Raw genomic sequence first — 14,458 nt, 5'->3', positions numbered from 1 at the left:
AGACTTTATAACTTTACAAACTATTTTTATTTCAAATAAATGCTGTTTTGAACTTTCTATTCATCAAAGAAACTTGGAAAAATGTATCATGTTTTCCACAAAAATATTGAGCAGCACTACTGCTATCAACACTGATAATAATAAGGAATGTTTCTTGTGCAGCAAATGACCGTATTAGAATGATTTCTGAAGGATCATGTGACACTGAAGACTGGAGTAATGTTTTTTTTTTTTTTAATTTTAATAATATTTCACACTATTACTGTTTTTACTGTGCTTTTGATCAGTGTTTTTTGATTAACAAAATTTTACAGGCTCATATCTTTTGAATGGTAGTGTGTATACAACAAACATGGTAATTTTCTTATATGTGAGCTATAATTGTTTCATCCAACAAAAATGCTGTTTTTCCCCATATGCATTACATTCTGTGTGAAGAAGGGGACCTGATCTGGCAGTGAAATAGCACTGACATTCACTTTTACATTCTTTACCCCTCCGTTTTAGTTTTGCTATAGAGAGACACATGGCGCTCTGTAGTGCACTGATATTTCTTTCATTCAGGCATTATTTCCCATCATCAAGGATGTCTTATTTAAGAAAAGTAACCGTAATAAAATTGACTGTTATTCCTTGTGAGGAGTAAAATACTGTAATTTCTTTCTTTCTTTGTAATCTAACGGTTACTTTTCATAAATTAGACCTCCTTTATGACATATGCAGCAGACAAATGCGACTTTGGGAGGATACGACCCCCGAAACGAGATGAGATCTTTTTTTTTTTTTTTGGATTACATCTCGGACATTTCCACGTCCAGAAAGTGGGCAGTCAAACTCACTTTTCTACATTCTGACATGATACTTGATTTGGTGAACCAGCTGTCAATCAGAGTGGCCCCACCTCTTTTTCATTTAAGAAAATTGACAATTGTTTGACATGACTATATGACAAGCTTTTAGTATGAGGGCCTCTTCCTCCTTAAGCAACCATTAAAATGTAATTTAGATAATCACAATATAACAAATTATCTGTAATTTGTCTAATTAGAAGTCTATAAAGTGGAAAAAAAAGAAAGAATCTAGCAAGCTGTTTACCTGTCTGTACATGCTGAAATATGAGAGCTGATGTTTTGTGAATAAACATTGTTAATGATGCTTAACAGTGTTTACTTGTTATGAATGAAGGCACACATTGTTCGGAAATCAATTAAAGGATTAGTCCACTTTCAAATAAAAATGTCCTGATAATTTACTCACCCCCATGTCATCCAAGATGTCCATGTCCTTCTTTCTTCAGTCGAAAAGAAATTAAGGTTTTTGATGAAAACATTCCAGGATTTTTCTCCATATAGTGGACTTCAGTTGGCCCCAAACATTTCAGTGCAGCTTCAAAGGGCTTTAAACGATACCAGACGAGGAATAAGGGTCTTATCTAGCGAAACGATCAGTCATTTTCTAAAAAAAATAAAATAAAATTGTATATGCTTTATAAACACAAATGATCGCCTCGCAAGTGCTTCCGACAGACCGCCTTCCGTATTCTTCAAAAAGCTTACACTGTATGTCCTATACCTTCCCTATTCAGCTTATGCAGCACCAGTTCCATTTTTTTCCCCCATAATTTGAATAGGGAAAGTGTAGGATATACAGCATAAGCTTTTTGAAAAATACAGAAGCACTTGCGAGGCGATCATTTGTGTTTATAAAGCTGATCGTTTCGCTAGATAAGACCCTTATTCCTCGTCTGGTATCGTTTAAAGCCCTTTGAAGCTGCACTTAAACTGTAACTTTGACCTTCAACTGTTTGGGGCCAATTGAAGTACACTATAAGGAGAAAAATCCTGGAATGTTTTCATCAAAAAACGTAATTTCTTTTCAACTGAAGAAAGAAGGACATGGACATCTTGGATGACATGGGGGTGTGTAAATTATCAGGAAATTTTAATATGAAAGTGGACTAATCCTTTAAGGTCTCGGTTTTAGATGTAACAGGGCTTGTGTGTGTGTGTGTGTGTGTGTGTATATATATATATATATATATATATATATATATATATATATATATATATATATATATATATACACACACACACACAGCTTTACATATTTCAGCTTTACTTCAATTACTGAATGATTTTTAATAGTTTTTATTTTAACATTAAGAACACTGCTGCAAAAATGTCTTTACTCTGAAATCTGTCCTAATCCAATGCATCAGGCAGCCATTTTGGAGCCTGAACTGAGTCTTTAGGTGGGATTTAATTTTCTTTGTTTGAAGTTACAGCAGAAAACACCCACAGAGACTTGACATTAAGCTAGGCGACGGCATAGCAGAGCATGTACTATGCTAATGTTAGCCCCCCTCTAGCGACAGCCTCTCTGTAATTAATGTTGTTTTGTGGCGAGCAGGCGAGACCTTTCAGAGTAAAGAGGTCTGTTTAACAGGATAATTGAGAGTGAAGTTACGACCGTAACCTTCAAATAGCCTGTAGTGGTGGTCACCTTGACCATGTCAAGTAATAGGTACTTGCAAGCAGCTTATCTTTTGATGGCTCAATGAATAAATAGTATGTTTGAAGGACTGTGACGTTCAGATGGAGGATGTAGAAAGATAGATGGAATAACTGCATAATGTGTCTAAGGGTTCTGCTCCAGCGCGGAGCTTAACCCGCAGGCAAAACGGCTGGTTGTGTTTATGTTGTCATGCTTGCTTAGCTGTTATGCTAAGCAGCATGGAGCTTTGGGACAACCCCCTGATGGTGCTTGTGTTTGCTCTCTTTTTACCCTTCGCCCGCTCTCTCTTTCTATGTCACCGACATGTTATCTTTCGTGAGAATTCAGAGCTGCACTTAAAGCCATTTCAGATGCGGCATTAGACTAGCGCTGTGAAAAGCTAGTCACATAAAGGGCTGCCCACGTCTTTCCGGGCTAATTTAAACTCTGTCTAGCTGCGTGACACGAATTAGCCTGTGACACGACATGCAGCGTGAATGTAATATAAAAAGTTCAGTGTTTAAAAATGTTAAACTGATTATCTTATTCATTGTCATGCTGTCATGTTTTACTTTATATGAAACGTCTGCAATTCTCTTTATGGAATACACTAAAGCGGGTCTTGACTGCTTATTCTTATGATGTGATATTATATACTGTGACCAAACCACAATCTTATATTATTTCTTTGGATTTAGAGAGATTCAATGAATGCCAGACCTCCAGAAATGGTTCAGGTTTTTTTTTTTTTTTGCTGCAGGTGTTGAGTAGGGAATATATTATGAGATCTGCTGACTTTGCTTCTTTTTCGGCTGTGGAAATGGTGTTTTACTGCTCGGAGGTTGTTTTTTAATCAAGGGTTGAGGAGAGTGCCTTGGAGGGTGCTGGAACCATTCATGGTTGAGCATGGTGTAGATGCTGCCTGATACAGTCAAAGCCCATCAGTAATTCAGTGTCCTGGCTCACTGGTCACAGCATTAGGTTTGAAGGCAGCACATAAAGTGTGTGAACACAGTGCTATTTATCTCAGTCTATGGGCATGGGCGCGCACACATCTGACATTTAGTATCTCATCAGCATGACAGATTGTTCCACCATAGAAATATTAGAAAGTAAAACACTGAATCTGCTTTATTCTCACTGTGGTAATTGTATGCGTATGTACAGAAGCAGTAATTAGTTCTCAAAGGTAATAGTAAGTCCAGTGGTTCAGTTACAAACATCATCTTATTCCTGACCTGAGCTCAAAGTTGTTGTTGTTTTTTTTTTTTTTTTTTTGTATATCTAAATTCTCCTTTTTGGCACCCTCTACTGGAAAATTAATGTTAAGTGAAATCTGTGTTTTAGAACATGGTAGCAGATTTCTAGCTGTTTATTAGCTGGTTAACCAGCAACCATGATTCAAAAACCAGCTTGAAGCTGATATAGTATGAACCTATTAGCTGGTTTGTTTCTAGGCCAAGATGGTCTGCTAACTTGTACCAGTTAATGACCAGCTTGAGCCAAATAATGGTTAATCAGCTTTGACCAGCTAATGGTCATCTCTCTATAGTTAAAGATCATCTTGAATGAATGATCATTATAGCTATCTTAGACTAGCTATAGTAGCAACCATTTTAGACCAACTAATGACCATTTTGTACTAGTTCATGGCCATCTTAGACTAGCTAATGACCATCTTAGACTAGTTAGTGACCATCTTAGACTAGTTAGTGACCATCTTGGACAAACAAGTGATCATTTTGTACTACTTTATGACCATCTTAGACTAGCTAATGATCATTTTTGACAAGCTAATAACCATCCTGGACTAGTTAATGAAAATCTTTTACTAGCTACTATAATGGTCAATGATGGTCATTAGCTTTGACTAGCTAATGGTCATCAAGTATAGTTAATGATCATAGACTAGCTACAGTAGTGACACTTTTAGACAAACTAATGACTATTTTGCACAAGCTCATGAGTCATGGCCATTTTTTTTTAGCTAACGACCATCTTAGACTAGCTAATGATCATCTTAGACTAACCAGTGGCCATCTTAGACTACCCAATGAGAAACAGACTATCTAATGGCATTTTTACTAGCCAGTGACCAGCATAGACTTGCTAATGACCATCATGGACTAGCTAATGATCATCTTAGACTAACCAGTGGCCATCTTAGACTACCCAATGAGAAACAGACTAACTAATGGCATTTTTGCTAGCCAATGGCCAGCAGAAACTAGCTAATGATCATCATCTTAGACTAGTTAATGGTCATCGTAGACTAGCCAATCATCCGTTTAAACTAGTTAATGATCAGTTTAAAGCATCAGGCGTTTCTCAATACCAAGTTCGTAAAATTCGGACTTGCGTCCTTGGTAGTTAGGACTTGGCAAGTTCTACTCACTCAGCTCACTCTGGCTACTCCGGCTATCTCTGTATGTATATTTTAGGCAACAATAAAACGAAATGTGTTATAAAACACCACTCTGCCTATTTTCATTTTATTTAAAAAACAAACAAACAAAAACATATTAATAGCCTCAGGCAATGCGTTCATTGATTATCTTCAATGTCTGCATATATAGTATTTATAACAAAACAAAATATTAAACAACCCTGCCTCTTTTCGTTTACATTTCAAAAATATTAAACATTAATATAAGTGCATACTTTGATTATCTTCACTGTAATGAAATTAAATATAACAAAACTCAACCTTGTCTCTTTTTTGTTAAATGTCAGTTTTAATGATCAATAATAGGTATAAGAATATACAATAAGAAATAAAGCAAACAATTCAGTCAAGCATACAAAATCAGCGCTTTAGTAGGCTACAACGGTAAAGTTTAATAGCCTAAATATATAAAGTTATGAAACGTCACTTTGCCTTCAGCGAAAACGATTTGCCACGAAACAAATTATAGATTAATGAGACCAAAGATCGCCCGTTAGATATACAAAAGACGAATTATGTCATGTTTAACCACTACAGAGACATCAGCGGCAAACGTCAGAAGGACTAGCCGAGGTAAGGCTGCTCTTGGCTGGGTACATGAGCGCTGAGCGCCCGGTGATCGTCTGGATCTCACAACTCCGACAACGTCAGATCAAATTTTCAGAAAGGCGCTATATATATATATATACATTCTCACCTGAAAAACTCTTAAAACTACATATCATGACATAATAACAGTGATATCTTTAAATTACGCGAGTTTTCTCTTTCACTATTGACGCTTTCTGGTTAGTGCGAGATGCATTCTGGGATACCTGGCTGTCTCGAGTCCGCACGAGTCACCTCTCGATGTATCCTCGATAAAAGTGGCGGATCAAGAACACATCTGGGGATTTGAACTGTACTTGGCTAGATGTGAACTTTGAATTGGAACAGTACTTGGACTGCGACTGATGACGTTTCACAAGTCCACAAGAACACGAGTACAGACAAGAACGTATATTGAGAAACGGCTATTTAGATCAGCATAGACTGTCTAATGATCAGTTTAGACCATACAGAAACCAGTTATCATGTTCCAAAAGGCACTACCATCTGGATTTTCCAGCAGGGAAAACAACAGCAAGATGGAATAATTCAGCTGATGGTTGTTTGGTTATTTCTGTCTCTCAAGAATTTGTTTGAGATAAGAAGTCTTCTGAGTTGGAAATGCTGGTTAACTCATACTTGTACACTAGGCTGCCTTTTTCAGTAAAAAGTTCAAGTAGAATCTTTGTCTTTTATTGTCTGGCATGCTCTCTTTTTCTCTTATTCCTTTGCTGTGTTCTCAGGTGCAATCTATTTTGGGAAGAATTACCATAATAACACGCGTCGCGCGAGACTGGCTGTCATTGTAATTGATATCTAGACGCGGTTGCTGGGCGGAGCCATTTGCATATAATCACTTTAACTGATATGATAATGAATGTGGTGGGCCTGATACAAGCAGAAAGTCTCTCTGGAGACAGATGGCTATTTGAATTATACTCAATAAGTAATATATTATCCCTGGAAGAGAGACTCTTTTGGCACAGCCACACCTGGATAGATTTAACAAGGTCCACCTCGCTTATATAAGCTGTCCGCTTCATGTTTGTACATGTTTTCTCGTAACCTTAATTACTTGGCCTTGTTCCCCCAGATCTCTCTTGAGTGAGTTGTGTCCCGTGTCCTTGTAGCCACCTGCAGTTCTTTTATTTATGTGACTTCCAGTAAACGCTCATTCTACTGCTGTAGTGCAGAAGTCAGAACAAAAATGGGTTTGTTACTTCTTTAGAAAAAAATTTAAAAAACCTAAAATGTTTGCTGACACACTCACACATCTAGCGGCAATTACGGTTCTTATACCCATAAATCAGAGATAATTAGGCACAGTTTGTAAGTTGGTTCAGGTTTCCCACAGAACAGAAAAAAACCCACCTGAACAACCAATGAAATATTTTAGCACACACATTGTACTCTGTAGATACATAAGGGGATAGAAGAATATATTTAAATTAAAGAACTGTTTTTGACCATACAATGAAAGCAAGTGGGGTTCCAAAGCAATACCGAACCCCTCTGTCTTTCAAACAGTATGGACAGTGAGATGTATTTCAAAATATTTTCGTTCATATTTTACAGAAGAAGGGAAATTGCACAGGGTGAGTAAATGATGACAGAATGTTCATATTTTTGGGTGAACTGTCCCTTTAAGGAAGGAAAATCTGGAAAATGACACTCAGAAGCAAACACATTTCCCCCCTCTGGTATCTGGTGGGATGCTAAAAGGGAATAGGTGATATGGAGAGAATGGATTAGAAACTGAATTAAGAATAGGTTTGGGAAAGTCTCTGGTTGTAATGCAGTCATCCCTCTTTCTGGCAACTCTTTTTCATGAGTTCATTTGTTTTTCGAACACACACTTCTTCAGTTGACCTCCAGTTAGCCTCAATTTCTGCTAACTGGCAGCAGCAACAAATTGAGAGTTCAAGAACGCTCCACTTTAGAAAAACAGCCTGAGGAAGTTTTGTGCTTACATATCTTATCTTGTCTGAATTACAGTTGAATACAGTTGATTACTATTTATTACTATTAAAAATATTCTACTTTTAAGTTAATCAGTGATAGTGACCCAAAAATGAACATTGTCAAACTGTATGCCTTTCTTTCTTCTGCAGATAACAAAAGATGATATTTTACAGAACTGTTTTTATCAATTTAATGCATCCTTGCTGAATAAAATTATTAATTTCTTTAAAAAAAAAAAATACTGACCCAAAACTTTTGAATGGTAGTGACCATTTTCAGGTTATACTGGTCTTACATGGCACCTAACCATATTAGCATACATTGCTAGCAATGACAAAGAAATGAGCAGGTTAGCTAACATTGTTGAATGACTGAGCAGAGATTCTCCTGCTGCTGGAGTAATTGGCTTTCTCTCTTCCACCTACTATCAATCTTTTCATTCGTTTTTTGGGAGAATGGAGGTTCTGAGAGAAAATGTCGGCTGACTACAAAGACGTGCTGGTGTCATATAAGCGGAGGCAGGAGCACAACCGACTGCAATTAACCTAACACAGAGAGAGAACATAAATGAGGATTAGAGAGAGATTGTAAAGAGAGAGAGAGAGCGAAGGAACCAAATGGAGTGAGAGGTCCAAGAGGAAAAAAAAAAAAAGAGTAAATGAGATAAGGAGTGTAACAGGGTTGATGAGAGGAAGAGAGTGAGAAGGGGGGATTAGAGGAAGTCTGTAGATATGACACCAAGGAAGAACAGAGGATGATGAGCAGTGAGGAAGATGCTGAGCTCCAAGACAAAAGAGCGGAGGGGAGCGATAACGCTGCTGAGCATGTAGAGAGAGAGAGAGAGAGACGGAGGTCTCTGAAGGATTGGGAAAAGGAATGTTGAGACTAAAGCTCAAAGTTAAATATAAAATATGAAGCACAAGGAAGACTTTAAAGTGAATATTTTTGCTGTTTTTCCACAAATATGACAAACACTGCCTTTTATGTCAAGATAACGTGGTGATTGTATTGAGGGGCAAGACTTGGCAAAATGGTATGTATTTTTTTTATTTATTTTTTTTAGGTTGTGTTTGTGCTGATACATCAAATTCTTTTCAATGTGAATATGTGTCACTAAAAAGGTTTCTTTTAGGATTTGTTTGATTTTTGTTTTTGCGGTGGAACTCAATGGCAGCTAGTTGAGTTTGAGAACAATTGATGAAGTGAATTAAAGTGCCCGTATTATGCTATTTTAAAGGTTCCTAATTTTGTTCTGGTGGTCTTCTACAATAGTTTTACATGCATCCCAGGTTAAAAAAAAATCACCTAATTTCAAAAACATCACCTAATTTCTCAAACAGTCTGACCAAAATGGTTAATTAGAAGATTCAGCCTTTCTAAACCCCTCCTTTCCGTGAGCCTACTCTGCTCTGATTGGTCAGACAGCCCAGTCTGATGTGATTGGTCTTTTTGGCCTTTTACCACATCTGAATTTCAGCATTCTATATCAATTCCAGCTCGAATTCTCATCCTTTTGAAGTGCATGCAATGTGGATTCGCAGCGCTGAAAACAGGATCTTCTCGACATGTTTTCATCCTTTAGGAGACAGTAACTTTAACTGTCGTGCACTTTGATCTTTAAAGGTGCCCTAGAATCAAAAATTGAATTTATCTTGGCATAGTTAAATAACAAGAGTTCAGAACATGGAAATGACATACAGTGAGTCTCAAACTCCATTGTTTCCTCCTCCTTATATAAATCTCATTTGTTTAAAAGACCTCTGAAGAACAGGCGAATCTCAACATAACACCGACTGTTATGTAACAGTCGGGGTGTACGCCCCCAATATTTGCATATGCCAGCCCATGTTCAAGCATTAGACAAGGGCAGGACGTCTGGATGTGCACAGCTGAATCATCAGACTAGGTAAGCAAGCAAGGACAACAGCGAACAATGGCAGATGGAGCAATAATAACTGACATGATATCATGAGATTTTTAGTGATATTTGTAAATTGTCTTTCTAAATGTTTCGTTAGCATGTTGCTAATGTACTGTTAAATGTGGTTAAAGTTTTTTAAACACTTGCAGTCTGTATAATTCATAAACACAACTTCATTCTTTATAAATCTCTCCAACACTGTGTATTGTAAGCTTTAGCCATGGAGCACTATCAAACTCATTCAGAATCAAATGTAAACATCCAAATAAATACTATACTTATGCGATTAGACATGCTGCATGACGAACACTTTGTAAAGATCCATTTTGAGGGTTATATTAACTGTGTGAACTTTGTTTATGCTGTTAAAGGCAAGCGCGAGCTCCGTGGGTGGGGAGCGTGAGCATTTAAAGGGGCCGCAGCCTAAATCAGCTCATATTTAATGATGCCCCAAAATAGGCAGTTAAAAAAATTAATTAAAAAAAATCTATGGGGTATTTTGAGCTGAAACTTCACAGACACATTCAGGGGACACCTTAGACTTATATTACATCTTTTAAAAAGACGTTCTACGGCACCTTTAATACTTTGCAATCCTTTTACCTTTACAGCTACACTTTCACTGCATGAAAGGTAATATTTGAAAAAGCCTAAAAGGGGCACGTTAATGCTTATGGATAGGTTTAGAAAATATTATGAAACACTATATGTATTTATTTATTTATTTATTATTTTGTTTTCTGTGCTAATTTTGGGGGGAAACCTGAAATAAAATTGAATAAAATTCCAATAATTTTGATGAATAAATTCATATTTATTCATAAAATATTTATTTAAATATTTTTTATTATTGTTATTATGAAAACTATACTATAAATCAGCTAAATGAATATATATCTAATATATATTTTGTGTATGATAGCATAATTCAGACTGAAAAATAGAATATATTATTAAAACACTTCATTTCTCAGAATCCTTTAATATACCCCAGATTCTGCGGTCCATATTTATTTTTTATCTGAAAACAATGTTGTGGACATTTAGACTTAGTTTAGAGAAATATATAAAATCAGTTTGGGGAAAATATGTTTTAGATATCAGGGAATAAATAGACACAAACAGTCCAAATCAATGAAAAATTATTCGATTTGTTGCAAATATTGTGTGACTATTGAATTTAGTTTTTTAATTAATTAATCAAACTGGTTAAACAAACATGTAAAAGGTGCAGGTGATATGTAGCACATTTATTCCTATTCTGTGGATATCTGCTAAGGGTTCTGCAGAGTTCCGTGCATGCCGATTCCTTGTGGCTAAAAAAGTTAAGAAAAAAACTGCAGAAACTTTTGTTGACCATAGCTTTAAGCTAGTCTCAAAGTCTAGCTTCACTGTCAGTACTCCCTCCAGAATCCGAGCGCTGTTTGCGGTGGAGCCGAACAGCAGGACTCTCAGTGGAACCTCACTCAAACGCTCCCGACTGCCACTACAAATGACTTCTGGGAATCCTCCAGCGGGAGCTGTCTAAAGTGATCTGCTCAGGCTGAAGCGCCACTAACGTGGGCGCACGTGAACTCGAGTGTGGAATTGTAATAATGCCATGTGTACAGCGCCAGACCGACAGTAGTGAGACATTTGCACGGAATAATGAGAAACATATTCACGGATGTATGCGTCCCTGTTTATGCTCACACACACAAATACTGTGGGCCTTCAGCAGTGCCAGACAGAGATTTATGAGTTTTATATATCCATCGCAATGCTTTCCATAATAAAATGTAGTTTTACAAAGAGAACAGCTGCCTTGTAGTCACCTTGCTGGGACTTTCTATATATATATATATATATATATATATATATATATATATATATATATATTAGGACTGTCAAAATAACGCGTTAATTTCGATTAATTAATCTGAGAAAAAATAACGCGTTAAAAAAACCTGGAGCCGTTCTCGTGCGCGCGAGCTCTCTCTGTCTTCAAAGTAAGCACCGTCTTTGCACTCTCTCTACCTCACACATAATAATCTAAATCAACTGACACAATGCTAAAAGTTCGTAAGACAGAATCCATGTTTCACGAGGCGCATTCGGAGAATGTTTTTCCTGAATAACCGATGGGTGTGAATAGTGCTCAAAATAACGTCACCTCATCTTCTCTGACAGGCGCCCTGCACGTGCAGCTGACATAAATCACACTTTCAGTAAACAAAAAGAAAATCCTATCCAGTGGTGAAGTGTTTTCTGTGTTGACAAATCTTTTGCGATGTCCTAATAACAGTCGCGATTCGCACGCAACGCGTCAACGTCCGCTAATGTCCAATTCACGACCTAATGACTCATTTGAACAGATTCGTTTTAATGAATCATGACAACAACTGATTCTTCCACACGGTCTATAATGAATTATTTACTCAAACAACTCTGAAGTGAGAACACAAGTGTGCTTACTCCATTTAGCAAGAGTGGTTAGTAAAATTAGCCTTAATAATCCACAGTATTTTCAGGTTATTTAAATGACAATGTGTAGTAAATTAGGCCTACCTATAAAATCAGTTAGTTTAGACTGGAGTGAGGTGAAACCAGAACAAAGCAAGTTGTTGTTAACTAGGTTCATTCAATTGTATATGGTAGAAAATTATATTATTAGTTAATATAACTTCTAAATGCTACTTTTTAATACTTTTCAGGTTTAGCAAAAAAGCATCTTCTCTTACAAAGCTATAAAATCATTTTTTTTTTTTTTTTTTTCAAAGAGTGCAAGAAAGAATTAAGGTGAGAGTGTCGGGTACTTTATTGTCAGTATCGGGCTCGTAGATCACGTGGGAAGGGCACTTTTTACTGTTTGTGTGGATGACCATGTCTGTCACCACGAAGACCATTTTTGACCAGGGAAAACCCTGCATTGATTAATTTGAATTGAAATATTTAATACTTTCACAGCAAAAATTATGTATGAGATTAATGTAGATTAATTAATCACAGAGTATGTAATTAATTAGATACAAATTTTTAATCGATTGACAGCCCTATTATATATATAAAAATGGCAAAGTTTTCTTATAGGATGGAGGGATGGTGACATATAGAGAGACATAGCTGTGTTAGAAATCACCCCCTATACCCTCGTTCAATATTTCCTACATTACTCCTCTAATATAGTCCTTGAAGGAGTGAATGAAAACACTGAGTGAATTCGGACAATGAGTGCACCAGAAGGGCTGCCGCTTTCGTATAGTTTGTGTTTGCTGATTAATAATCATTTGAAACTTCGCAAACTGGCACTTCCAGTAGTAATGAAAAGATTTATCTTGAACTCTGTCATGTAAACTAGCATGTATTAACCTTAATTAAATAATTGAATAATCAATTAAAAAGGAATTTTTACCTGTATGATATTACGCTGTACCCACATTGGACCAGGAGTTTGGAAAATGGATGGACCCTCACAGTATTCTCTAGCCGTTGAGTGTACATCAGTTGTACACTTGTTATTGTGGTGCATTATGGGATTGAGTGAGTGCACTTGATAATGCCCACTATGGTTTTGGACACCACTACAAATGGCTGTCCCCTCAAATAGTGCCCTATTTAAGGGGATAGGGGACACCATTTACAATACACTCATCAAGCAGCTAGTGCTATTATATAGTGCCAAAATGCTACTAAAATATTTTAGTAACAATTATTTTTATATTATTCAAATTAAAAATATATAATTTTTTAATATATTTTATTTAGTTAGTTAGTTTTTTATTACATTAAAGTCTTATCAACTGATCCTAAGATTTGCATACAGGATTAATCAGCCAATCACAGCAGCGTGGAGGTCCGCTCACATGTCATTTCACCTCAGTTTTGCTGTTACAGTACCTCATTACAAATTTTTTTAGGATTTCACAGAGAATGTTATGAGCTAAAGTGAAGGCTAACTTGGCATCACTGTTGAACAGTGTTATTTTAGTAAAATGAGAGTGTTACACTTTGAATCAAATATTTTGTAATATATATTTGGTTCTTTTTTTTGTACTGTTGATTATTTTCTCATCCATAGTTATTTAAGGATGCCTTCCTTCTTTTGGCTCTTAGAAAATGGCACTGCACTTTATTAGCTTAAAGAGCGAGAAGTAGAAAGTCTGAATAAAGTTTCTTTTTTTTTTTTTCTATCCCACTCTTCCACCTCGTTACATTCCATCAGGAAAAAAGTTTATACTGTATGTATAACTAACTAGCTCCATTGTTCATAGCCTTTGGGTGAGTGCCATAATGGCTGCATCATTTTCATGTCACTGCTGCTAATTTGCAGGTGCCCTCTGGAAGCAGGAGTGCTGCTGTCGCATTTTGCAGGATATTATTCAACATCCCTTTGGACTCGCTGTATAACAGAGATGACCCAGTCAATCATGTCCATCCACTCTCTCCCTTTTCCCCCCTCTGTCTGGATGAACATTGAAGTGATCTGGCAGGGTTTACCCTTGGACTAGTTGGGGTCATCATGTTCTGCCATGCACATGTCCTGCTAGACATGGCTCAGAGACAAACAGAGCTAGATTTAGCTTTATACCAGCAGTTCTGTCCCCTAAGTGCTCTTACACACCACTCTAGAGAGGATGAACCCTTAGTGGCCCCTGTCCAAATCCAGGGTTATTTTCCCTTTGACCTAAAACCAGTCCCAAACCTCATTAGAGCTTCTCTCAGGGCCTCTTGTGGATGGTTGTCTGCAACACTAATGGTGCATGGAGTGACCAGAGGAAAAGATTTGAGAGATGACCTCTGACCAGACACATGCATCTACTGGGGTGACGTGATGTAACGTAGTGTCAAGGTGATTACATCTCTCAAATTGGTATAAAAAATGTTTTATCTACATGGAAAAATATCTAAACAGCATACATTTTTTTTAAAGTAACGGTATCTTTATATTTCACAGTTGCAACTTTATTTCTCATAATTGCTTTTTTTGTGTAGTTGTGAATATTTATTACGCTTGAAACTTTATATTAGTCTTTTTTCTTTACAATTACTTTTTCTTTTTTCTTTTCAAT

General features: G+C 36.7%; 1 protein-coding gene across 13 annotated transcripts in view; it reads left to right on the top strand.

Moving 5' to 3' along the window:
- The window catches only part of ptprub (protein tyrosine phosphatase receptor type Ub), a 272,915-nt gene that overhangs the window by 87,630 nt on the left and 170,827 nt on the right, over positions 1 to 14,458 (top strand). The gene's annotated exons all lie outside the window — the stretch shown is intronic.

The sequence above is a fragment of the Megalobrama amblycephala genome, linkage group LG13 (assembly GCF_018812025.1).
Source record: "Megalobrama amblycephala isolate DHTTF-2021 linkage group LG13, ASM1881202v1, whole genome shotgun sequence".
NCBI classification, from domain to species: domain Eukaryota; kingdom Metazoa; phylum Chordata; class Actinopteri; order Cypriniformes; family Xenocyprididae; genus Megalobrama; species Megalobrama amblycephala.
The sequence above is the reverse complement of the archived record's forward strand: the minus strand, read 5'-3'. Positions and strand labels throughout refer to the sequence as shown.